This window comes from Siphateles boraxobius, unplaced genomic scaffold (assembly GCF_051911475.1).
Source record: "Siphateles boraxobius isolate OS27281-9 unplaced genomic scaffold, OSU_SipBor_1 242, whole genome shotgun sequence".
Taxonomy (NCBI): domain Eukaryota; kingdom Metazoa; phylum Chordata; class Actinopteri; order Cypriniformes; family Leuciscidae; genus Siphateles; species Siphateles boraxobius.
The window spans coordinates 262,501-290,466 of record NW_027508858.1 but is presented as its reverse complement, the minus strand read 5'-3'; the positions used below and the strand labels follow the sequence as shown (position 1 = coordinate 290,466).

The 27,966-nt window shown below is 42.8% G+C and overlaps 1 long non-coding RNA gene across 1 annotated transcript in view; it reads left to right on the top strand.

The window, feature by feature from the left end:
• The first annotated feature begins 1,283 nt into the window (after positions 1-1,283).
• LOC143749356 (uncharacterized) overlaps positions 1,284-27,966 on the top strand; it is a 27,492-nt gene continuing 809 nt past the window's right edge. The window contains exons 1-3 of the long non-coding RNA XR_013206929.1: positions 1,284-1,611; positions 14,683-14,879; positions 26,345-26,418. This is a non-coding gene — a long non-coding RNA (uncharacterized LOC143749356). The remainder of the gene's footprint in view (positions 1,612-14,682; positions 14,880-26,344; positions 26,419-27,966) is intronic.

Genomic DNA, 27,966 nt, shown 5'->3' with positions numbered 1-27,966 from the left:
TGTTCTGTGTGGTTATGCTGTTGCTAGTTTGTTCTGTGCTGCTGGGGTGTTCTGTGTGGTTGCTAGAGTGTTTCTAGGTTGTTTTTTGTGGCTATGCTATTAGGATGTTCTGTGTAGTTGCTAGGGTTTTGCTAAGGTGTTCTGTGTTGTCGCTAGAGTGTTGCTGAGGTGTTCTGTGTGGCAAGGGTGTTGCTAAGGTGTTATGTGTGGTCGCCAGAGCTTTGCTGGGGTGTTCTGTGTTGCTAGGGTGTTCTGCGAGGTTGCTAAGGTATTCCTAAGGTGTTCTGTGTGGTCGCTATAGTTTTGTTCGGGTTTTCTGTATGGCAAGGGTGTTGCTAGGGTGTTTTGTGTGGTTGCTAAGGTATTGTTAAGGTGGTCGCTGGGGTGTTCCATATGGCTAAGCTGTTGCTAGGTTGTTCTCTTTGGCTAGGGTGTTGCTAAGATGTTCTGTGTAGTTACTAGGTGTTGCAAATGTGTTCTGTGTGGTCGCTAGAATTTTGCTGTGGTGTTTTGTGTGGCTAGGGTGTTTTGTGTGGTTGCTAAGGTATTGCTAAGGTGTTCTGTTTGGTCGCTAGAGTGTTGCTGAGGTGTTTTGTGTGGCTAGGGTGTTGCTAGGGTCTTTTGTGTGGTTGCTAAGGTATTGCTAAGGTGTTCTGTGTAGTTGCTAAGGTATTGCTAAGGTGTTCTGTGTAGTTGCTAGGGTGTTGCTAAGGTGTTCTCTTTGGCTATGGTGTTGCTAAGGTGTTCTGTGTAGTTGCTAGGGTGTTGCTAAGGTGTTCTGTGTGGTCACTAGAGTGTTGCTAGGGTGTTCTCTTTGGCTAACGTGTTGCTAGGGTGTTCTATGTGAAGAGGTGAAAATGTTGGATCTGATCACTTAGTAAAGTAGCAGCTAACTCTCCTCAGCAACACACGATGTGAGGAATCATTCATTATACACTCCACTTCACTACCGGTAGTGCTATAGAGGTTTCAGTACATCATTAAATAGGAGCACTAGTGCTAGTGAACAGATTGATCGCCCCTGTTGACAGAATTCTCACATTAACGTTCAAATTTAGTATAAAATGTAAAAAGAAAACTCTTCCCAAAGCGCTTTCATGCATACTGCTATTATTCATCCACAGGACGTGTTTTATGGAGGTTGTAATAAAACATTTGCTCCGTCTCATTATCCAGCAGATGTACATGTGCAGACGAGATTTACAGACGCACACAAACCCCAGACATCACACACACCTGACAGCTTCAATACATCACACACAACTAACAAGGGCTGAAGAAGATCCCGAAGGAGGATCACTGATGTCCTAGTCCATCCCTCTGATGACCATTCCAGGAAAAAGAAAAGGATGCAAGTCCAGCCAAGAGAGAAGTCAATACAGAGATGGAGCCAAGAAACACTTTCAGCAGATTCTAGCCGTGGGACGGCACAAATAATTGAATACTCAGAAAGCTCAGAAAGTTTAAGAACAAATAGATGTATGGATTGGGAGGAACCCGATCGCAGTTAATCATCCAGATCTCATCAAAGCACAGAGGAGAAGATAAAAGATAAGAGGAGATCAGCTATCAGAGAGTGTGTGTTTGTCTCTGGTTATCTTCAATCCCGTTGTGAGTCCTTTCCTTCTTAAGTAGCTTTACACATTGTACACTGTGAACTTTACCCTTGAAAACCTGCTTCTTCCACTGCTGTCATACTAACAATCAATGTGTGTTTTTTAGGACAGTTCATGTGGAATGAATGATTGCTCAAATCACGTGTGTTGTTGAGGAGTGTGTAATGCTGCTTTACTCAATCAGACGCACCATTTCACCTGCTGGACCAGAAAACAGGTGAGAAAATCCTACAGACGCACATTGAAGGAGGAACAAGTGTCACACCTACAGACCAGATGATCACTGAGACTCTTTTCACACCAGACAGGAAGAAAACACATAGAAACAACACAGAACAACCTAGCAACACCCTAGCAACCGCACAAGACATCCAAACAACTGCAGAGCAATACCCCAGCAACCACACAGAACCTAGCAACTGCACAAGACACCCCAGCAACTACATAGCAACACCCAAGCAACCATTTAAAATAGCCTAAAACCATCTAGAACTGCCTAGGAATGCCCTAGCAACTGTATAGCAACGCCATCACAGCCACACAGAACAGACTACCAACACCCTAGCAACAACACAGAACACCCTACCAATTGCACCGTCCTAGCAACCACCCCAAATGCATGAGCAACCACATATCAACTTCATAGCAACACCCTAGCAACCAAACAGAAAAAGCCTGGCAACACCCTAGCAACCACTAAATATAGCCTACAACCACACAGAAAAGCCAAACAACACCCTAGCAACTGCATAGCAATACCATCACAGCCACACAGAACAGACTAGCAACCACTCACAATAGCACAGCAACCACCCAGAACAGACAAGCAACACCCTAGTAACAACACATAACACCCTATCAACCACAATCCAACGCCCTAGCAACCTCACCGAACACCCTAGCAACATGGTGGCAAGTTTTACACAGGGCAATCATGGCCTAATGGTAACAGAGTTTGACTGGTGACCCAAAGGTTGCTGGTTCGATTCCAGTACCGGCAGGAATATGACTGAGGTGTCCTTGAGCAAGGCACCTAACCCCCAATCGCTCCCCGGGCGCCACTCAAAGCTGTCCGCTGCTCCGGGTGTGTGTATCCACGTTTGCAGTGTGTGTGTGTTAACTACTCACTACTCTGCTCCTAATGTGTGTGCACTTACTTGGATGGGTTAAATGCAGAGGTCAAATTCCAAGAATGGGTTACCATTTTTGGCCGTCACTTTCACTATACCATATGTGCTTTTGTCAGAAAATTTAAAGATCTAGTTGTGTTTTAGATAGTTCTGAGTTCAGCTGTTTGTTGTGTCATAATAAAAACAACACCAGTGACCTTGATCTGGTCTGTGTCTCATTAGAGCTGCTCCAGTCTAATCGAGACGGACATGTTTACTGTGATACACTGCCTCAGGACCATGATGATGATGATGATGATGTGTGTTTGCTGTGTTTCATTACTGTTCGTCCTCTGCACAGACTCTGGGAAGGATTTACAAACATTTCAGCAAAAAAGCTTTTTTATTCCCTGTAATTCTTAAATATTCATAATGAGTTTTGAGTGCGTTGAATTTATTGACAGTCTGTGTGTAATCTAATGTTATTCCTCGTCTCTGTGTAATACTTGATTGTGATTAGTCTATTCTGTGCTCTAATACATCTCCTGTCACACTTTCTACACATAGTACATTTATTTACTATCACATTTCTATTAATATATATATATATATATATATATATATATATATACTGTATATGTGTGTGTGTTTGTGTGTGTATATATATATATATATATATATATATATATATTAGTAATAGTTTTGTGGTTCAAACTAGGGTTCTTGTCACGGATTCACCCAACGACACACCCCAGCCAGCTTCAACCCAACACACCTGGTCCCGATCGCAATCACCAGAATTCTGATTCACCGCACCTGCACCCTCATCACTTCACTCACCACGCCAGCTCTGCATATAAACCCCAGTCAGTCTACAGCTCATTGTCAGGTCTCGTCTTTTGATGCCAGTGACTCTCCGGTTCCTAAACCCTTCGCCTCTGTGTGAGGTGGTTCCCCGGGATTCTCCAAACCGCCTCTCTGTGTTCTACAGTGGAATTCGCGGATCTCTATCAGGATTCCAGTGGTCAGCTATTTCCAGTATCTACAAGACGGACTCAAGTTCAAGTCTTCTCCCTGTGTTCCCTGTGTGGATCTCGAAGCTCATTCCTGTATTCAGGAGTTGCATACAGTGTCTAAAATAAAACCTGTTAACGCCATCCTCTGTGTCTTCATCCTTGCAGTAGTGTGACAGAAGACCTGACCACACACCATGCAAGCTTCCTCTGCTTCTGAGATCCACGCTGCATCCACCGAAGCCCCTCGGGGTGCCGCCGCACCCCAGCTGCTGATGGATGCCTCTGCTAATGCAGCCGTCGTTCCGCAACAATCACTTCAAGAAACCCTCATTGAATTCCGTCACGCTCTTCAGAACTACCGACCTGCCTCAGTAAGTCCCATGGCCAAACCAGCTTCATATGCAGGCGGGGAGGATTGCAACGGATTTCTTCTTCAATGCAAACTCTACTTGGAGGTAAACGCTGCTCAGTTTATTTCTGAAAGAGCCAAAATTGCTTTTATAATTTCTCTGATCTCGGGTCGCGCATTAAACTGGGCTCAAGCTCTCTGGGAATCCAATGTACCCGCATTACAGACTTTAAATGGATTCTTTGAACATTTTCACACTGTATTCGCTCAAACTTCTAGTGCCATCTCCGTTCATGATCAGCTGTTTCGCCTACGACAAGGCACCTCCTCTGTTTCAGAATACGCTCTGAAGTTCGGACGATCGCGGCAAGCAGCGGATGGAACGAAATCGCTTTGAGCGCTTATCGTCAAGGACTCAACCCAGATGTCGGGCTACAATTGGCCATCTATGATGACACCATTGGGATTGAAAAACTCATCCAACGCTCGATCCTCATCGACCAACGTCGCACTGCATGTTTGTCTAATCTCCCTGCTCGTACTCGCATCTCCTCGTCCTTAAGCCCTCCAGTTCCTGAGCCTATGGAAGTCGATACAGGACGTTTAACTACATCTGAACGTAACCGACGTCGAACTAATAATCTATGTCTCTACTGTGGTGCTTCTGGACATTATCGTGTCGAATGTCCCGTCCGTCCCAGCCGTTCGACGGTGAGTACTGTAGATCTACCATTTCCAGTGTTAAACCTAAAACAAACTCCAGTCTTAATAACATATCTGAAACACTCTATTCCAGCGAAAGCTCTGATTGACTCCGGCGCGGCGGGGAACTTCATTTCAGCTTCTCTACTCAACCGTTTGTAAACCCCCCGTCGACGATTAAATCAACCACTGAATATACACTCCATCCTTGGAAAACCCCTTTGTAAAAGAAGCATTCAGCACTGCAGTCCCGAATTACACCTGTCCATCGGTTGTCTTCACCAAGAAAGATGCTCTTTACTGGTACTGGAGGGCTCCACTGCAGATATCGTCCTGGGACGCCCGTGGCTTACTCAACACTCGCCTGACATCTGCTGGACTTCTGGAGAAGTAAGTCGTTGGAGTGATCACTGTAAAAAGCATTGTCTACGTCCTGTCAAGAAACAATCCTCATCCGCCATATCCGCTGTCTCAGCAGTCCTGGTTTCAACCTCCGTCGAAAGTCCAGTCACCGAGTCTTCCCACCAGATCCCTCCGGAATACCGGGCCTTCCAGGACGTGTTTAGTAAACAACTCGCCACCACTCTACCACCTCACCGGCCATGGGACTGTGCTATTGACCTGCTGCCTGGGGCCACTCTACCGCAGGGGAAGATCTACCCGTTGTCCATCCCGGAGCAGAAGGCCATGGAGGAGTATGTGGAGGAAGCCTTACGCCAAGGATACATTCGACCTTCTACGTCCCCTGCCGCCTCGAGCTTCTTCTTCGTCGGGAAAAAGGACAGAGGACTGCGCCCATGCATTGATTACCGCATCCTTAATGCTTCTATCATCAAGTACAGATATCCACTGCCCTTGCTACCTTCGGCTCTGGAACAGCTACGTTCAGCTCGGGTCTTCACCAAACTCGATTTGAGAAGTGCTTACAACCTGGTTCGTGTACGTGAAGGCGATGAGTGGAAGACTGCCTTTATCACTCCTGCTGGGCACTATGAATATCGGGTTACGCCGTTCGGGCTGTCGAATAGTCCAGCAGTCTTCCAGGGCTTCATGAACGAGATATTCCGGGACATGCTCCATCGGTTTGTAGTCATCTACATTGATGACATCCTAATCTACTCCTCCAACCTCGATGAACATGTACTACAGTTGAAGCAAGTCCTTAAACTCCTCCGTGAGTACCAACTGTACCTGAAGTTAGAAAAATGCGAGTTCCATCAAGAATCCATGCACTTCCTGGGGTACGTGATTCAGCCAGACGGCATTTCTATGGATCTAAATAAGGTAGAAGCGGTGATCAACTGGCCTAAACCCCAGTCCCTGAAGGAGCTGCAACGTTTTCTTGGCTCTGCCAATTTCTATCGTAGGTTCATCCGCGATTATAGTAAGATCTGCGCTCCAGTAACTTCCATGCTGAAGAAGGGTACCACACGGTTAACCTGGTCTGCTGAAGCTTCCGAGGCCTTTGAGGGTCTGAAGAAAGCCTTCTGTTCTGCTCCTACGCTGTGTCATCCCAACCCTGATCTCCCGTTCATAGTGGAAGTGGATGCGTCCACCAACGGAGTTGGAGCCGTTCTTTCACAGCGGCAGGGGACCCCTCCACGACTCCATCCATGCGCCTTCTTTTCACGCAAGATGTCCCCGGCAGAGCAGAATTAGGATGTCGGTAATCGAGAACTCTTGGCTATTAAATTAGCTTTAGAGGAGTGGAGACACTGGTTGGAGGGAGCCAACCACCCATTTCAAGTAATTACAGACCACCGCAACCTTGAGTATCTCAAGGAGGCCAGAAGATTAAATCCTCGCCAGGCTCGGTGGGCTCTCTTTTTCACACGCTTTAATTTCACAGTTACCTACCGCCCGGGTTCCAAGAATCTCAAAGCAGACGCTCTATCACGCCTCTATCAATCCGAAACCTCCACAGAAATCAACGAGACCATACTCCCTCCAGCCATGTTTGTCAGTCCCATCCAGTGGAACATCGACAAACTCATTGCCGACGCCACCCTTACCGAACCTGCTCCGCCGGGGGGTCCTGAGGGGAAGGTTTTCGTACCTACCAACTTCCGCCTTCACCTCATGGACTCTGTACACACCTCTCCGGGCTCTGGACACCCAGGCAGCCAAATAACCCTCTCACTTCTCCAACAGCGCTACTGGTGGCCCGGCATGGCCCAGGATATCTCCCGATACGTGCAGGGGTGCACCGCTTGTGCTATGGCCAAGGTACCTCGACGTCTCCCAGAAGGGAAGCTCATGCCCCTACCAATTCCGAACAGACCCTGGTCCCATCTTGCCGTGGATTTTGTTACCGATCTACCATCGTCCAACTCCCAAGACCTGCATTCTAGTGGTCGTTGACAGATTTTCCAAGTCCTGTAAATTGATATCCCTCTCCGGACTCCCCACAGCCTTCAAGACAGCAGGAATGTTATTCACCGAGATTTTCCGCCACTTCGGAATCCCAGAGGACATAGTATCGGATCGGGGACCACAGTTCATATCAAGAGTCTGGAAATTGTTCTTTAAGCTTCTAGGAGTATCGGTCAGCCTGACGTCGGGGTACCACCCTCAATCCAACGGCCAAGCGGAGCGTAAGATCCAGGAGATCGGGAGATACCTGAGAACCTACTGCCATGACGCACAGGACCGCTGGGACCAGTACCTCCCATGGGCAGAGTATGCCCAGAACTCTCTACGCCAAACATCTACAGGCTTGACGCCGTTCCAATGCGTTCTGGGATACCAACCACCTCTGTTCCCATGGACAGGCGAACCATCGGACGTTCCAGCGGTCCAGCACTGGTTCACCGAGAGTGAGAGGGTCTGGGACTCAGCCCACGTCCACCTACAAGGGGCAGTACGGAGGTTCCAACAACAGGCCGATGTACGTCGAGGACCCACACCCCACTACACTCCTGGTCAGCTGGTGTGGCTCTCCACCAGGGATATCCGCCTCCGACTGCCCTCCCGTAAACTGAGTCCCAGGTTCATAGGTCCATTCGCGATGCTGAGGCAGGTCAATGACGTCACGTATCGACTTGCACTACCCCATCAATACCGGATTGCACCCACCTTCCATGTTTCCTTATTAAAACCCTACACTGCACCTCTCTCTTCCCCTTCCACAGAAGCTGAAGCTGGCGAAGTACCCCCTCCTCCTCCAGTGGACCCCACAGACGAAGCCGTATACCAGGTCCGCACCATCTTGGATTCTCGACGACGGGGGGGCCAGCTGCAGTACCTCGTGGACTGGGAGGGGTTTGGACCTGAGGAACACTGTTGGGTCCATCGGGACGACATCTTGGACCCCATGCTCCTCCAGGACTTCCACCGTGACCACCCGGATCGTCCAGGCCCCCGTCCACGAGGTCGCCCTCGTCGTCGGGGTCTACGGCCCTCAGGAGCTGGCCGTGGAGGGGGGGGGGTACTGTCACGGATTCACCCAACGACACACCCCAGCCAGCTTCAACCCAACACACCTGGTCCCGATCGCAATCACCGGAATTCTGATTCACCGCACCTGCACCCTCATCACTTCACTCGCCACGCCAGCTCTGCATATAAACCCCAGTCGGTCTACAGCTCATTGTCAGGTCTCGTCTTTTGATGCCAGTGACTCTCCGGTTCCTAAACCCTTCGCCTCTGTGTGCTGTGGTTCCCCGGGATTCTCCAAACCGCCTCTCTGTGTTCTACAGTGGAATTCGCGGATCTCTATCAGGATTCCAGTGGTCAGCTATTTCCAGTATCTACAAGACGGACTCAAGTTCAAGTCTTCTCCCTGTGTTCCCTGTGTGGATCTCGAAGCTCATTCCTGTATTCAGGAGTTGCATACAGTGTCTAAAATAAAACCTGTTAACGCCATCCTCTGTGTCTTCATCCTTGCAGTAGTGTGACAGTTCTTCAGTTGATAAAAAGCTAATAATTTGAGGCTAATATTAAAATGTGATATTAATAAAATAATACTTTTAATTAAAATAAAGAATTATTATTAATAAATAATATTTAATTATAATATTGTGATAAATATTATTTAAAAAATAATCATAAAATGTACAATTAAAATAAATAATTTTGAAATAAAAACAAAACAAAAATAAAAATACATATTTTATTAGTTTATGTAATGCGACCTAGTAACAAACTGCATGACAACCCTAAGCCTAGCAACTGCATAGCAATACCCTAGCAACCACACAGCACAATAAATAATTTACAAATAAATTACACTAGATTAAATATTTTATTAGTTTACCTACATGTAATGTGACCATTATCACAGAACAACCTAGTAACACCCTAGCAACCACTCAAAATAGCCTACCAACCAATACAGCACCGTAGAAAACCACCTAGCAACTGCATAACAACCCTTAGCCGAGCAAACAAACAGAACAGCCAAGCAACAACATAGGCCACATCCACTTGAAGCCAGAGCTTTCCCTATCCGATGTTTTTTTTCTTGTTCTAAAAAAAAGTCCGTAAACACGGTGGCATCTCAAGAAATATTTGCTACACAAAAAAAACCACTGAAACTGTCTCAAAATGATGTAGTATACATGCCAGACCAGTATGAGGCGCTGCAATTCTGCCACAGAGATGCACTAGAAACGGAGAAGACAGACCATCATTTCTGATGGTCTATGTCTTCAGACATTACAATATTATTGTATAAAGCTTGCGCGATGTATACAATAATATTAGGCACAGTAGCTTCTTCTTTTCTTTTCTTTTTACTGTGGCAGCTTGCGATCAGGAGTTTACTACAAGGCCAGTTATGGCACTAAACCGACTACGCCACCCCGGAAATTGGCCGGGGACCCACAGATAATTTGCAAAGACACACAGGTTCGTAGTGGCTGAGTCAGGTATCAGACAAGGATAATCGCTTCACAGATTTTATTCTTCAATACATACAATAAAATGCAACTGGTATCTTTTAATATGCAAACAGCAAAAGGAACGCATCAATCATAAAACACGTTACACAGACAGACAGACAGACACACTACCACTTCAGAACTGGGGGATTCATCTTGCCTGTCCAATAAACACAGCAACTACTCGTGCTCTCACCACACAACACCAAATCACCCGCTGTGAACACTGCAGACCGATAGCCGAACCACCACCACACACAGAGGACTCTGGCTAATACTGGAATCCCAATTCTGAGTAGAAGAGAAAGCAGTATGAGATACAACCAAACAAATAGACATTCCACGTAATGGTCTGTCAATTAAACACTCATCACATGTTGCCAGAAGGAATCAGTTTGTCACAATATTCACTGGCTGACACTGGTGAACTCTTGTCAGCACAACACAATACTCAAAACACATTTACAAGCAACATCCACAGTGGCATAATCTTCACAATGAAACACAGTAGTAGCGACAAAACTGGTAGCTTCTCGCCACTGTACTCAGGTCTGAATGTCAATTATATAAAAGACTAAATTTAGAAGCGTCACCAAAGGCTGTGAACGCACTATCGATCCGGTCGTCAAGGAGACCCTCGTTCGCTAAAAATGAGACAATCAAACAATTAGAATAAATATACAGTACAGATTGGCAACAAATGCGTCGTCACGGTCGTCAAGGAGACCCTCGTGCGCTGGAATGAGATCGTCAAACAGTTAGAATAAATATACAGTACAGATCGGCAACAAATGCGTCGTTATGGTTGTCAAAGAGACCCTCGTTCGCTGGAATGAGATCGTCCAACAGTTAGAATAAATATACAGTACAGATCGGCAACAAATGCGTCGTTATGGTTGTCAAAGAGACCCTCGTTCGCTGGAATGAGATCGTCCAACAGTTAGAGTGAAAGGTACAGATCGACGGTCGATGCCTCGTTCCAATAAAAGGCAGAGGAATGGTCGAAGACAGCTTGCAGAGGAGAATACAACTCAGTTCGGAAGCGCTCCAGTTCGAATGACTACCGGATGCAGGTAATCCTCACAGGACCATCAAATGGGTCGCATAAAGCCTAACAGCGCCCACAAAGCCTGCTGCAACACCTCCTGGCCCCCGTGTCACTGTAAAAATATAATACACATTTCAATTTAAGAAATCACCGTCTCGTGAACCTAACGTTAAAATAAGCTTAACATACCTGCGTATGGTAACTCGCCCCGCCCAGTGCACTTGATGGCGTGCCAATTATGGCCTCACATTAATAAATACTAGTTCAACGGGTCTAAAGTACTCCTCAGCCACACACTGTAAATCACATGAGTGTCAAATTACCCTTCCACACCAAACATTCATAATGAGACTTGCCACCAGTAGCTCTTACCTCCTGGACATAAACACGGCGCACAAGAAATGACATCACTCCCAGGACCCAGAAAGACGCGCTTAACGATGTCAACCTCATCTCCTTTTATGTCCCTTGAACGTGCCGTATCCGCCCCTAATCACTATAAGGATTGATCGCATCACCACATTACCAAGATTTTTTATTGAACAATATGAACAACCATAAATGGCCTGGTACAAAATCGGGAGAGTCACGATATTCGATTAGTTAGTGGACGCATAAAGTTTGCCACAAAGAACCGGCAAATGTAATCATTATGAATGTGTCAAATATTGCAAGGAGACATTTTAATCGTTTATTAATAAACTAGTGTTTTCTTTGTCAGTCTCGGCTGCAGAGATGTTGATGATGCCGACTCGCCATCTTCGCAGTATTGTGAACGTGCCTTTACATGAATATCAGATGATGTCACCAACGTCTCCTCACTGACGTCACTCAATTCTAAAACTTGTCTTCCGCCATCCTGAGTACCTGATTCGGCAAGATCGATACGTCAGTCGCAAAGGAACTAGAGCTTATTCTCTGGCCGAGCCCGAACTTGCGGGCCGATATTTCCCGTCACTATCCTCGGGCCGGGGCCTTGATCTAGAGACGTGCACTCCCAATGCAAAAGAGTGCGGCGCGGGACTAGATTTTATGGCTAGTGCGAGCGGCAATGCACTCTCTGTGTGTGTGCGCGTTGCAGGGAGAATAAAAAGATTCGAGGGACTCCCGCAAACTGGAAATATCTATGATTCTGATTCTGATTCTGATAAAACATAAAAACTAATACATTTTTGCAGAAAAGCAACAAGAACTAAAACAAAATAGAAACGATTTACAGGCCAGAGTTTCCTTTTAAAACACGTTTGCAGCGTTGAGCGATGTAGCCAATCACAGACATATGTGTTGATTTCTTCAACGCAAAGGCCAATCAGAAGCATTTAAGATAGACTCCCCTCACTGCTCAAAACCTCTATGCTCAAAACTGACTTTTTGTTCAAAGCTCTGTATGCTGACAAATCCTCTAATTGTAACAAACAAAGTGTATATATTATGAAAGATTCATTGTGCAGTCAGCTTAATTGATATTAACAGAGATGTGAGATCGCGATTAACTGATGTCATCTTTTTAGGAATTATTAAGGGAGCGCACTTTGCGCGCATTCAGTCAAAATCCTTCAATCATATCTTGCCCAACCACGCACGCAGCTGCTTGCTTTTATGTTATAACAGTGGTTTGTGTGTGCAAACTCTCTGTGCAGTGTTCATGTTGTCTGTGGTGAGTGGATGTAAATGATAATGAGCTTATTTTTATGATATATGAGCTTCATTATTTGCATGTGCTAACAAGTCATTCACGTGTTGATGCGCGGTTCTAACGAGCGCTTTTCTGAGCGCGTACACCGCTTCGCACGCGCGCTAAGCCTGTCTAACAACAGCGACAGGTTACTGAACGAAGTTATCTTTCTAGTCTTATTGCGCGAATACTGTCAAATACACACAGGGTTTACATAAACAAAGTTGGTTATGTATAAAGTGAAACAAACAGAGAAAATCTGCTTCCTAGCTAATGCCGTCAGTATTGTAGACAGTACTCGGCAGGTACTCAAGATGGCGGCAGTCAACTGGAAAAAGAGCGGATGACGTAAGAGGTCATGTGACTGAAATAAGATGGTAATGAAATCACGGCTTGTGACGTTGCAGTTTCGTTGCCAGTAAGCAGTGTTGTGCCAGTTACTTCCAAACTGTAATACATTATACATTACTTGTTACTGTAATTACCAATATATTGAAACGTCTGTTTATGATACCCCCCTTAAAAGTGTCCAGACATTAGAAAAATATCAGTCTACACATTCACATTCTGTGAATTACACTGCGCAAATCAAAAGTAATACTACCCACCGGGTGAAGAAGGGTTGGCTCTCCACAGAACATAAAATATTCATTTTATTTTATTTTTCATGTTCGCATTTATGAGGAAAAAACAATGTAGCTACGTGACAGTTCTCCGTTACGGACGCGACCGCTCTGAAGCGCCACTAAAAGACTGTTTTAAAACTTTCACAGAGACCTCAAACAGAAGACACAAAGCCTTTCTTTAAAGAGAATTTCGATTTGTACTAATTGTATCTTAATTTTAATCAATGTTTCATCAACCAATTGCCTGGATTTAATAAATAAGAAGTAAATATAGCAGATAATAGATAGGCTAATCACGACACGGAGGCGCCTGCGCGTGAACTGGAGCGCGTCTCATAAATTAACCGAAACTCAGCGTATTGAAATGTCTACTTGTAAACAGAACAATTCAAAACGAAAGAAAACGGACTGCTCTCTGTTTATCTGTATGAAATGTGCATTTCTCTCAGGCGCATTCACTACTGTGAAGATCGCGAGTCAGCAACGTCAACTTCATCTTTATTAATAAACAATTAAAATGTCTCCTTGCTATATTTGACATATTCATAATCATTGCTTTTGCCGGTTCTTTGTGACAGCTTTTAGTTGCTTTCCTTACATCATGTTACGTGAACGCGTCACCACCGCATCAAAAATGAATGCGTGATGAAAACAAGAGAAATACCACATAAACATAGCCTAACTGTTTAGAAAGAAAACACAGAACAAATGGAGTAGCCTAATGCGCATACGTCCATCTCGCGAATGTACAGTCTTCTTCTTCACCCATTAGCCGCTTTTCCACTGGGCCGAAATCATGCCTCACGGCACTCCTGTAACAAATAAATCGCTATACAAATATAGGTCAGACGCTGCCATTTAGTCTTTATTTACAAACTTGGACACCACACGCGGCTATTGACTGACCACGAACAGGTAAATTAGCCTACTTGCATTTTTCATTTGTTAATGTCTCGCGGTCTTGCTGTTTTTTTGTTGTTGTTTTTTTACAATTAAAACTAAAAGTGTGTTGTAACGCAAGCGTAACTGAACATGTAATATAGTAAAATATTACTGAAAATTGATTAGTAATGCCTTACACTACTGCGTTAAGGCATAAAGTAATATGTTCCTGTAATGCATTACTTTTGTAACGCGTTACTCCCAACACTGGTGTCAAATACGGGACGATTCTGTATTATACGGAACGGTTGGCAACCCTACTTGTAGCCTATACACACGAAAAGGGTGTCCCAGATTTATGCACTCTGGGACCCAGAAAATAGCGATTTCAGTGTCCCAAAACGCCGGATCCACCGGGACGAAACGGCGATACAATACAAAATTTTAACGTATACAACTAAAGGCATCTCCGTGTTGACAGGGCCATAGTTAGCACCTAGCAACTGCATAGCAACGCCCTAGCAACCAGACAGAATATTAAATCATTAAAAAAAAAATCAACGAATTAAACACAATAAAAATGATTAAATGTTCCATTAGTTCACCTGCATCATCGGAGACAGTTAGTTAACCAGACAGACAGTTGATCAGATACATGTTTAATATGTTAAACTATTGAAATATTAAGTTAAAATCATTATCTCAGGAGGCCTATCAGAGCTCAAAGGGGTTCTGCTGTTTTTGGACTCATGTCTAAATGTTTCTGTGTTTGGCTCGAGTACAGGAGACCCACCCGCTCTGTTCCTCCTCCTCCACTTCTGTTCTGTTTTCATCAGGAAAGCAGTAAATCGAGAGACACGCGAGGATCTGCTCGTCATCTGCTCGTTTCTCGTTGTTTGTGACAGACGTGACGTCATGGGCCGCTGGTCAACACGTGTCGCGCTTCTGACGCTCCTTATTGGTCAGATTCTCGCAGGTAAGACCACGGATTGGCTGGAACTCGTGTTTTTGAGTTTGACATACAGCCGTTGTCTTTGAGGATCATGTCGATCTGTGTTTTCAGATTGATTGTGTGTATGTGTGTGTGTGTGTATGTGTGTTGAGTGTGTGCAAGTGAGAGAGAGATTGTGTGGATGTGTGTGTGTGTGTGCGCATGTCATGAGAGTGTGAGTGATGTGTGTTGAGTGTGTGCAAGTGAGAGAGAAATTGTGTGTGTGTGTGTGTGTGTGTGTCATGAGAGTGTGAGTGAGTACTATGTGTGTTGAGTTTGCAAGTGAGAGATTGTGTGGATGTGTGTGTTGTTTGAGTGAGTGTGTGAGAGAAGAGTGTGTGTGTGTGTGTATGTGTGTTGAGTGTGTGCTAGTGAGAGAGAGATTGTGTGTGTGTGTGTGCGTCGTGAGAGTGTGAGTGAGTATGTGTGTTGAGTGTGTGCAAGTGAGAGAGAAATTGTGTGTGTGTGTGTGTGTGTCTGTCGTGAGAGTGTGAGTGAGTATGTGTGTTGAGTGTGTGCAAGTGAGAGAGAGATTGTGTGGATGTGTATGTGTATGCGAGAGTGTGTGTGTTGTTTGAGTGAGTGCGTGAGAGAAGAGTGTGTGTGTGTGTGTGTGTGAGTGAGAGAGAGAGAGAGAGAGAGAGAGTAACTGTGACTGGAACATCTGGTTCTGATTAGGTGTGTGTGTGTGTGTGTGTGTGTGTGTGTGTGTTCAGCGCTGTATGACTGACAGAACCGCAGAAACACTGGAGATTTCACACATGATGTACTGGAGTCCATCCAGAAGCTTCATGTTCCCGTCCTCAAATCCAGATCCGAGTGGATCTCAGTGTTAGTGAGGCAAGGGAGAGATTCGTCGTCGCGCGCGTGTGTGTGTGTGTGTGTGTGTGTGTGATCTCACGCTCATGGAATGACCAGCTCTACCCATAAACACACAAAACCTTTCTCTTGTGTTTGGCTCAGAGATTCTTCATCAAGTTTCACTTACATCATTTATTCCAAACCTCACTTTATTCTTCTACAATATTGTTTTTCTATCAACAGAACTGAAACAGAGAAAACAAGCCAGATTTCAAATTACATGCACCACAAATCATGTTTTTTTTGTTTTGTTTATTAGTAATATCTAAACATTCTTATATTAAAGGTGGGGTATGTGATTTGGAAAACGACCGGCAGATTTTGAAAATACACAATTCAAATGGTCCTATCTTCTTTCCTCCAACGCTGGCCCTGACTCCACCCATTCGAAGAACATGGACGCGCAATCATGCATGAGCGAAAACTCAGATGCGCGAGAGATTGTAATGACGATTTACTACTAATCATGGAACCGGCTTTACTGACGAGATGCGCATGCGTCACGAGCTTTGAGTATGCGTCACGAGCTTTGAGAATGCGTCACGAGCTTTGAGTATGCGTCACGAGCTTTGAGTATGCGTCATGAGCTTTGAGTATACGTCACGAGCTTTGAGTATACGTCACGAGCTTTGAGTATGCGTCACGAGCTTTGAGTATGCGTCACGAGCTTTGAGTATGCGTCACGAGCTTTGAGAATGCGTCACGAGCTTTGAGTATGCGTCACGAGCTTCGAGTATGCGTCACGAGCTTTGAGTATGCGTCACGAGCTTTGAGAATGCGTCACGAGCTTTGAGTATGCGTCACGAGCTTTGAGAATGCGTCACGGGCTTTGAGTATGCGTCACGAGCTTTGAGTATGCGTCACGAGCTTTGAGTATACGTCACTAGCTTTGAGAATGCGTCACGAGCTTTGAGTATGCGTCACGAGCTTTGAGTATGCGTCACGAGCTTTGAGTATGCGTCACGAGCTTTGAGTATGCGTCACGAGCTTTGAGTATGCGTCACGAGCTTTGAGTATACGTCACTAGCTTTGAGTATACGTCACGAGCTTTGAGTATACGTCACGAGCTTTGAGAATGCGTCACCAGCTTTGAGTATACGTCACGAGCTTTGAGTATGCGTCACGAGCTTTGAGAATGCGTCACGAGCTTTGAGTATGCGTCACGAGCTTTGAGTATACGTCACTAGCTTTGAGTATGCGTCACGAGCTTTGAGAATGCGTCACCAGCTTTGAGTATACGTCACCAGCTTTGAGTATACGTCACGATCTTTGAGTATACGTCACCAGCTTTGAGTATGCGTCGCGAGCTTTGAGTATGCGTCACGAGCTTTGAATATGCGTCACGAGCTTTGAGTATGCGTCACGAGCTTTGAGTATGCGTCACGAGCTTTGAGTATGCGTCACGAGCTTTGAGTATGCGTCACGAGCTTTGAGTATACGTCACGAGCTTTGAGTATGCGTCACGAGCTTTGAGTATGCGTCACGAGCTTTGAGTATGCGTCACGAGCTTTGAGTATGCGTCACGAGCTTTGAGTATGCGTCACCAGCTTTGAGTATGCGTCACGAGCTTTGAGTATGCGTCACGAGCTTTGAGTATGCGTCACGAGCTTTGAGTATGCGTCACGAGCTTTGAGTATGCGTCACGAGCTTTGAGTATGCGTCACCAGCTTTGAGTATGCGTCACGAGCTTTGAGTATGCGTCACGAGCTTTGAGTATGCGTCACGAGCTTTGAGTATGCGTCACGAGCTATACGTCACGAGCTTTGAGTATGCGTCACCAGCTTTGAGTATGCGTCCCGAGCTTTGAGTATGCGTCACCAGCTTTGAGTATGCGTCCCGAGCTTTGAGTATGCGTCACCAGCTTTGAGTATACGTCACGAGCTTTGAGTATGCGTCACCAGCTTTGAGTATGCGTCCCGAGCTTTGAGTATGCATCACGAGCTTTGAGTATGCGTCACGAGCTTTGAGTATGCGTCACGAGCTTTGATAATGCGCACGAAGGGGGTCACACGCGCTGGGGGGAGGGGGGTGTGGGACGACCGTTTGATTGACGCACTTACTGTCCAATGATTCCAGGTGGTCTTGGAAATGATTGGCTGAGGTTTTTCGAGTACTGCCCGTTCCACAGATGATTAAATTGCTTAATTTTCATTTCAGTGCTTCTAAGTCAGTGGCTGTAAGTGGGTTAGGAATAGGATTTCAAGTTATTTTGAAAAAATGGACAAAAAAGAGAATCACATACCCCACCTTTAATAGGACCTCTTTTTCCAAAGAGGAATTAGGCCTATTATACATTTTCACAAAGTGTTGATGTTGTTTCAGGCTCTACTGAACAGGGTTTCTGCTTGATTGTTGATTATTGGTGGAAATTTTTTTATTATTTCCAGAGATTTGTTCATTTTCAGATCATTCACAAAAATGATTCTTTCAGTGACAATTTCTTCATATTACATCAATACGCCAGCGGGTGCGAAGAAGAGTTTATTATGTGCATGTCTCAAGTCAACGAACGTATTTACTTGTTACAAAAAAATTATTTGGCTGTGTTAACATGTGTGCCAAATTTACTCATTAAATTTATCAAATAAGTCTAAATAAGTGGTTCAGATGACCAACGCACAAGTTTTTCTTGCATAATTAACATTTTAATTGTTTGGTCAGATATTTAGCTACACATTCATAAATCTGGGATTATATTAAACGTTGAGTTATGTTCTCTATGTTAAATATGAATATATAAACAATCGTATGTGGACACCTATAACTGCGAATGGTTGCTGAATGAGACTGAATCACATGCTAATGACCGATACCCGGTACTCTCATTCATTTCATTCACGAACCAAATGTACCAGTTCGTTCAATTCGTTCACGAACGAGGTCGCTCTCTCGTCCAGATTCAAAACCGCGATCTCGACAGTGATGGGCGCATTCATTCAGTAGATCCAACCAATTACATGCCGCTTACAGCCCGAACTGAAATGTCATTTGCTGACGTTATGCAAATGAGACCTAACCAGAGAATGTCTAATAAGGGGAGAATTGGCACTGTCTGGTCACTTCCGGTTTCTGGACTGGCTGCAGTAACACGTCTCTGTCCATGCGGGGGCGCTAGCAGGCGAGTGCAGAATGAATGGGAGTCTATGGGGTTTCACCCCCAGAAATCCAATTTTCTCAGGATGTAATTTTTTGTGAAGTAATTTGAAAGTTGCATTCAAAAGGGAGGGCTAAGATAATACACTCAGCTGAAAATTGCATTTTTAAGTTCACTTATCTGTTCTAAAAATCCGTTCAAAAATGTGATGACGTCACATAATAGCAGAATGCTGGCGTGTTCCGGCCAACAACGACCTAACCTGTAAGAAATAGAAAGGACATAAGTACTCGTTCATTCGAATTTTGGTCTATAATCTAAATTGAACTTGCGGAATCAACAATAAAATCTACGTTGATTCAACGACAAACAGGAGAAAGGGATACATTTATTCGTCTAGCTCCATAGACTCCCATTCATTCTGCACTCGCCCGCGATCACCTACAGTGGAATTCTAATGGAACTGCAACCAAGATGATACAACGGGGTTAATAGGAAGTGCCAAGACTCTCCATAGACGGACTCTGACCTAACCAATTGAGAATGTCACATGCCGATTTGGGCGGGGTCTGAGCCGGTCGGCCATGATGGTAGGAGACGCTATCGGTTGCCAAGGGCAACGCCTTCAGAACTTCACAGAGGCGCGACTAAACATTCTAGAGCTCTTTAATTTTCGCGCATTTATTATTTCGGCGGGACAGAGACGGATCTAAACTTATGTTGTCCAAATATATATATGGGGGAGAGCCGGGAAGGTTGAAACACTTTTCAGATAAACGTAGTTTTCTAAATTAAGGTTACAGATAGATTTTTTGTGTGTGTGTGATCAACAACTCACATATGTGTTCTCTTAGTATCAAGTGTTATTCGGTTGAAACATAGAATGATTTAAGTAAAAATTTACTTTGAACGGGAGTTGGGCTTTGTTTCAATCGTCCCTCGAGAGCGGGTCGATTGAAACACAGGGGTGGGACGGATAAAACATAACAGTTTAAACGGTAACTTTTCATCTAATTCTTGTTTTTATGAACAATACCTGACAAGTAACTTATGTACATATTGTTACAAACATATTTTGTCATTTATTTTCATTTTAAGGCTCATATTAACATTTTTGTTCTGTCGCCCAATAAACAATCAGCGATAAGCCTTTGCGCATTTTGCGTAATCTTTCTAATAGGCTATTTTGAAGAAGACAGACAAATCCGTTTACAATTAATTCTTAGATTTATTCCTTGAGTGATTTAGTCATATTGAGTGTTTTCCTATGACCAGGTTTAACTGTCACGAGTCGCTGTTTCAACCATCCCGACAGCGAATTCCAGCCATTTAAACTTGTTTTGTCCGTAAACTAAAAAACTCTGATATTATACACTTAAGGGTGTGATGCAGTACTAATACACCTGACGTATTATTATTACAATGGCACATGAAACAATAAATAGCCTACATCTTGTCAGTCAAAATAAAGTACCGCACGAAAGATTTCACTAACCACACTCAAAAACAGCTTTCCGGTGTTCTGACGATTCATGCTACCCATCGAGATGTGCTACTTACTGGTTATGCGCATGTGCAGACTCATTTTTCTTCTGCTTACCACGCCCATAAATCTATGCATCCTTGCTGTGGAGACTTGTAGGAAACTTTGACAGGTCAAAGATGAATAGTACAGTACTGTACTCTTAACTCTTAGTTCTCTTCGAAGTTAACTCTTAACTTCGAATTTTATAATAATTATATTTCATATAATAATGTCATTTTTACTTGTTATATCAAAAGTGATAATTGCTATATGAACTATAGTTCATTTAAAACATCAAAATATGCTCCCCATACACCTACCCTGATTTAAATGAAATAACGATGTCATAATATTGTGAGATTTACACAATTATGGAAACAATAGAGAATGAATCAACATTCTCTGTGATCGATTCGCGCTTCGGTAGCATTTTTTGCGAAGGCAGCACAAATCGTCAGAACACCGGCTCTAACTTTAAAACGGCAAGACGTAAAGAAGAAATGTTTTCGCGGGTCTGATAGGAATTGCGTGCTGTACGTGCTGACGAAATTTGACGTACATAACGTGGTTTTCAAGGAAATCTCAATGTTTCATCCGTCCCGCGTTTCAATCGTCCCGGCTCTCCCCTATATATATATATATATTCAGTTCTCAATATTATATTGATAAGCCATATCAAGTTGTTTTAATGAACAAGGCACTCAAACAACACTTTTGCACATGTTCGTTAAAGCACAGCAAACAGTGACAATCTTATTAAAGGCATCAGCCAACCAAGCAATCCGGCGTCTCCTCGTCAGGTCAGAGACTTGCTCTCCCTGATGCTGTGTCCATTTCGGTAACCTAAAAATCTGTATTCCATTGTTCATATGTTTTCCGTATGTATCGTGTGAGGTACTGGAGCAGTTTTTAACGCAGCAGTGACTTCCGGGCATGGTAAAACAGTGCGGAATTGCGAGAACCTCCTTTACTACCGAGTTAAAACACACGTAAACAATCATGTTCTGCCGCCGGGATCCTGCCAACATGGCGGAGAGGGGAGGGGCTCTGTACCATGACCACAACTCCTCACTCTCCTCAATACTGTCTTTTTTTGTTTGTTTTACAGTTTTTAGAGAAGTGCATGACATGAATAAAACGTAATGAATTCATTTTTTGATAAATAATACAAAATGAACACAAAACACCAGTGATTACACTACTGTACAGAAGTCAAGTAAATTGTTCCAAGTGCAAAATACCACAAAACTAAGTCTAAAACACAAATAAATAAGTATAAATATAAGAAAATCAGGTAAAGAGTAGTGTAAATTTAAATCAAGTAAACAGTCAAGTGCCCCCCGATAATTGAAAAAACAACTTTATATTATTACGACATTAGAATTATATTTTTAATTTATTTATTTATTTTCTCTTCCTTGCCTTTCAAGGTTGTAAATATGATTTGAGACTTCATTGCTGTTATTTATTGTAATTTGCAACTACGTTTGCCTTTTGAGAATTGTAAAAATGTACAATTTTGTTAATAGCCTATTGTTTGTTCAATGCCAATTTTGTATGTAAATTGGGTTTCCTCTGCCACCTCGCAAACATCAAAATTAATAAATAAATGCCCCCAATTAAAAATGGTGTAAAAAAAATGAGAAGCACTGAATGGATGTCACAGTGTCTGGTTTGTGTTCCCTGGGTTTTTTACTATAGGTCTGTTTACTATAATGTCTGTTCAGTCATTGAGTGCTTCTCATTTCTTATTTGTGCATCCTCGTTTCCTTTCCTTGCTTCCTTTCCTAGCGTCTCAGCTCCTCCCACTGTAGGACGCAAGGAAAGAAAATGAGGACGGAGGAACCGAATGAAAGCTTTTTTTAATACATTGGAATACTTGATCACTCGAGCGTCACTTCACAGCGTCATCAGCAGCGCTCAAAGGATCTGCCCTTATGTTGTTAAAGTTTGGTTATTCAAAAAATTCATAATAAATAATAATAAAGCAAGATGCCCTGTTGAAATATGTGAGATGTGTGGATTATATAAACTGCAAAAGTAAAGTATAAATTAAAAAGATTGTGACCGATGTGAAGGGGGAGGAGAATTGATGCGTGCGTCGCGTTTAGTCAATAAAACACTTCCGCATAGGATACACCTGTGTATCTTCGCTCATAACTCCTCTGGAAGCTCCTCACTCCTCGATCCTGACTCCTCGCGGTGCAATTAGAGAATTGAGATGTCCTTCGAGATGGGTGAGCTTGATTGGTTTCCGGGTCATAGGATGGAGGCCGGAGGAGACGAGGAGGGATACTGAGAAGCACCCTTCGTTTAATGTCACTGCACTTTGAAGGTCTGTTTCCTGTTTGTTTCTTGTTTTGGACGGCCTCTGTATGGATCTTGAACCTTTGCCTGGATGTTTACAATTACGGATTACCCGTAACATCACGAATGTTGATTATTTTCCTCATATTCTCCATTGTTGCGGCTCCTCTTTTCCCAGTCTGTCAGTAACGCTCTGTTTACTTCCTGTGTCTATGAAGCCCCTCCTCCTGAAAAGCACGCTGTGCTCTGATTGGTCGGCTGGAGCAGTGTGTTGTGATTGGTCGAGCGCTTCGAGTGTGTTTGGGAAATGTCCCGCCCCTTACCATAACCGCCAGTTTAACACACTACTAACTAACTCAACCAGGCCCCGCCCCTTTATTCTGCGTATGAATTATTATAATGAGCAATATTGTGACGTGTTCGTTCACGGGAGAAACTCAAGATACAACGGAGGCATTTCAGGGAGTGTATTATTTTTTTAATTTAACTTCAAGTAACATTTTCTTGTTATTTTTTTGTTATGGTTTTAGTGAACTATAACAACACTGATACACACACAGTTTCTCATTTGGGTGTGTGTTTGACAGTGCTGTAAGTGTTGTGCTGATGTGTGTTTTCTGTGTCCGAGGCTCTGACGTCAGATCAGGAACACGTGACTCTGTGTGTGCTGGTGCTCGCGCTGTGTTTAACAGGCTCATCCTTCACTTACAGGAGATCTGTTAAAATGCTGCTCACGACAGGGAGTTATTGCTAAACATCAAAGACTGTGGAGGTGTGAATCCTGCGGGAAAACTCGTGAAACATAACAAGCCCTGAGAGCTTAGAAAGCTGCTGTAAAAGCTGCGCGAGTCGCTGTGTGTGTGTGTGTGTGTGTGTGAGTGTGTGTGTGTGTGTCCATGTGTGTGTGAGAGAGAGAGACTGGAGAAAACGGCCTTCTTCCTCAGTGTTTCTGTCCTGGTTATTTCGCCAACACCATTGGCAGACATTTGTTCTTGTTTTAAGCATAAACTCACTTCATTTCGATATTTTTTCATATTAATATCTTAATAATATGGAAACCCATTTCCGCCACATAAGAAATGTTTTAGTAAATCATAATTATAGAATGAAAAGTCACATTTATGACATAAAACGTCGATAAATTCGATATTTTGACAAAAAGTACAAAATTAACTAAATTAAACATCCTAAATTGAAATTATTATTAAAAAGGGCAAAATTAATAAATATGTAGCCCCCCTGTAGGGCTATGGCAGTGCTTACTACGCCACCCCTTGGACAGGACTAGTAAGAGCAAGAGGACTCTATGTTGCAACAAAAAGCATGCCCAGGCTTGGATTAACAAAGTGTAAAAAAAATACAATCTTTATTTTTTTTTTGGTTTCAGTAAAAAAACATGAGTCGCTTTTGGTTGTCCATAAATAACATGAAAATACATAATTTAGCATAGGAATAGTACAGAGGAGGGTGGGCCACCGGACCACAAGCCGGCCCAGGCCTAGGTTTCAATACCACACGTGAACTAAGGTGCACCCTTGATGTAGAACCAACACTACAAACTCAGCCTTCACACCCACAGCAATCATGCTCCTTGAGCCATTTCTAAAAGGTGCACACGTCACAGCATTACACTGCACACATTGGTTCCCCGAATGGGTGAAACACTCAAATTAAGCTAGAACCTGGTGCGCTAGTCTTTCCTATGGGCCCGACCCACCCCAAGACTACTACTGGGGAGGGGGATGAAACAAACAAATAAGAAAAGAAGAAAAATCGCTAGCCGGTGGTCACAATTAGTTCACTACCACAAATATCTTACAATCCACCGGCTAGCAGAAAAAAAAGAGAAAAAAAAAGAAAAAAACATTTACCAAAGAAAATGTCTAAAAAGCAGCACCTGCACATTCATACACATTTAAACACATTCAAAAGAACAGCAGCCGACAATGGATTGGCTGTAGCCTCTATAAAAAAACAAGAGACGCAGTTGAGTGCTCTGTGTGCCTAAAATTTATAAGCAGTCAGTCCATTATATAGCTACTAAACCCCCGCACACACGCCAACCACCAGCCAATAAATTCATCATCAGTCAATCTATTTACATAAAGCTGCTAAACGCACATTCCCTTTTTACCACACACATAATAATCATAGCCATTACATACCCGCCTGCCGTCAGGTGATTGTGTGGGTAGACAGTGTTTCGGCGCGTCCCACTTTCACCAGGCTCACGAAACGCTGGTGAACATATCACCGGAGCCCCATTACAACCAAAACAATAAACAAGCAGGGATACGCTAACACAGTCAGATTAAAATGTACCTCCGAGTTCGTCAATCCAGGCGTTCCCACCGTTTCAGAAGCATACACACCAACAGTAGTGCTGTTGGCAGTCACTCGCAACACCTTGCGCTAACAGCACTCCGGAATACTGCCGCGCTCCAACCCGTTAGCAGCTAGCTATAATGCATGGCTACCGGCATAAGGACCCCAGGTGCCTATATACCTGCCTGCTCTCAATTCTAACCACTCCCACCCACATTAGGTACCGTAGCAGCACGGGGAGGAGTGAAAGCGAGCCGAAGCGGTGAAAGAGAGATGAGAGAAAAAAAAAAGAACCAAAACAAACGTCTCAAACCCACAGGCTACAAATAGTCTAAATTAAGACATAATGTCACATTTGTAACAAAAATCCAAAATCTTATACATACTAAATTGACTTTAAAATGATCAGTCAAGGTTACATATAAAATAGAAATTATCACTTGTACATTTTTTAAAAAAAATTCAATATTATAACACTAAATGGAAACTATGACTTAATCATAATTATGACTTAAGTATGGCTTAAAAAGGCAAAATTATGGCATAAAAAGTACAATTATGAAATTTAAGGCAAAATTATAATGCCCTCAGTTGAAATTGACTTAAAAAGGAAAAACTATTTTTTTTTAATTTTAACATACTAAATTGAAATTATGACTTTAAAAGGCAAAACTGTGACATAAAAAGTCCAAATTATGACATTCTAAGGCCATAGCATAAATCGAAATTATGACAATAAAGTTGAAATTATGTCTTTAAAAGTTGAAATTGACAGTCAAAATTTTAACAATTGAAATTAAGACTTAAAAAGTTGAAATGATTGCATAAAAAAAATCTAAATTAAGACAATACAAGTCAAAATTATAACATACTAAATTGAAATTATGATTTAAAAAGGCAAAATTATAACAGTCAAGGTTATAGCATAAATTGAAATTATATAAAAAATGTAATTATGACAAAAGTTGAAATTACTGTCCTAATTTCTATTTTACAATGTAAAAATTTTGACTATATATGTCAAATTTTGACTTTTCATCTTATAATTATGACTTAGTATGTCATAATTTCGAAGTTTTAGGTTATGATGTACCAGAGTTTTTTTGCGAGTGTGTGTGTGTGTGTGTGTGTGTGTGTGTGTGTGTGATGAGCTGACATCATCCGTTGTCAGCATTATTCAGATGATGTTATTGTAACTGCAGATGATTGTGTTTGACAGACGTGAATCTTTACTCTCCTCTGATGGGTTTTCCGTCTGATTGATGTTAATCTGTTTTTAGTGACTCGACTCAGGTGTGTGTGTGTGTGTGTGTGTGTGTGTGTGTGTGTGTGTCACAGGCCCAGACACGAGCAGCTCAAACGCCTGTCAGGATCAGAAGTCTCTGCGCGAGCGAATGGACGGCGTCGAGGAGGTGACGTCACTCAACACTCATAAACCTGATCGATCTCTGTCAGTGTTTGATTTACACTGAAACAATGTGTCAAAATTAAGTGAGTTTAGTCTTAAAAAAAGAACAAATATCTGCCAATGGAGTCAGAAAAATAATCCTGTTTTTACTTTAAATTAGGTTTATTTTTCTGACTCCATTGGCAGATATTTGTTCTTATTTTAAGCATAAATTTACTTCATTGAATTTTCAGTAAACAGAACTTAATACCTTCAGTTATTTAACTTCCCCAGTAAATTTATCTTGAATGTTTAGATATTTGTGCTGGAAAACGACACGTAAAGTAAATGTTTATAATATCTTAATATCTTCAGGTGCATTTATCAGCTGTACGATAATATAGGCCTACTTACATTCTGAGATGATATCAACAATCAGCTGTATATTTATATCACAGATTATTCGGTATGTATGTGAATAAAGTTGGACATGCTTGTATATCATAAAAAGAGCTGGTTAATAATAAATAAATAAATGTCCCAATTCCACTTTTTTTCCACTATATTTTTTCAGACTTTTCTACACACGTCTAAAGACATTAAGATTTTTGCATAATTTGTAATGCTCAAAAATGTATTTGATTATATTTTTGAATGCATGTAAAAATAAAAAATGTAAGGACAGCAACATAATTTCGGCTCAGATCATGTGGATTCAACGCGTACCGGATGTGGGCCGGATCTGGGCCGACACTATGTTGCTGTCTGGACATTTACTGGAGAAACAAAATGAGTCTTGCTTTTTTTGCAAGTTTTTGCTTAAAACAACAACAAATATCTGCCAATGTGGTCAGAAAAATAAAACTTAATTACTTAAAGGTGCTGTATGTAACTTTTTTACCCTACTAAAGCATAAAAATACCATGATATGTTTGTAGATATTTAGGAAACATGCTAAGTACACAGACTCGTTTCTCTGAAAAATACTTCAAAGCCAGTTATTTTATTTATTATTTTACACGTTCAGTGTCAGCCGGTTTTTGTTTTGGTCTGTGTGACTCCGCCCACTTCCAGTTCAGCCAATAGTATTTCGACACCCCGGGTTGCCAGTTAGCAGGAAACACAGCATATCGTAGCCATGGAAACCAGCAAACAAACTGGGTCAGAGATCGCAGATTCCACACAACCTAAAAAGCCTCTATAAACGAGAGCATATTAAAACACGGATAAATTAACTCATTAACTTGCAGTCTGTAATGTCCTTGACTTTCGTTGTCGATTGCGCTCGTTCCTGTAACGTGCGCTCACACTGGCGAGCCGCGTGATGTCGAGTCCGAGGAAGCGGGGCGGGAAAAAACGATCTCTGATATTTTGAATCTGGACTGCAGTACTTATTTCGACCACTAGATTGCCACTAGACTTACAGACTGCACCTTTAATTTTTATACATTTCTCACTTAATATATTCAGTCATTCTGCTTCTTCACCAGTAAATGTATCGTGATTTAAGAATGTTTAGATATTTGTGCTGGAAAACAAAAAATCGTTTGTTGCAGTCCCAGACAGCAACATA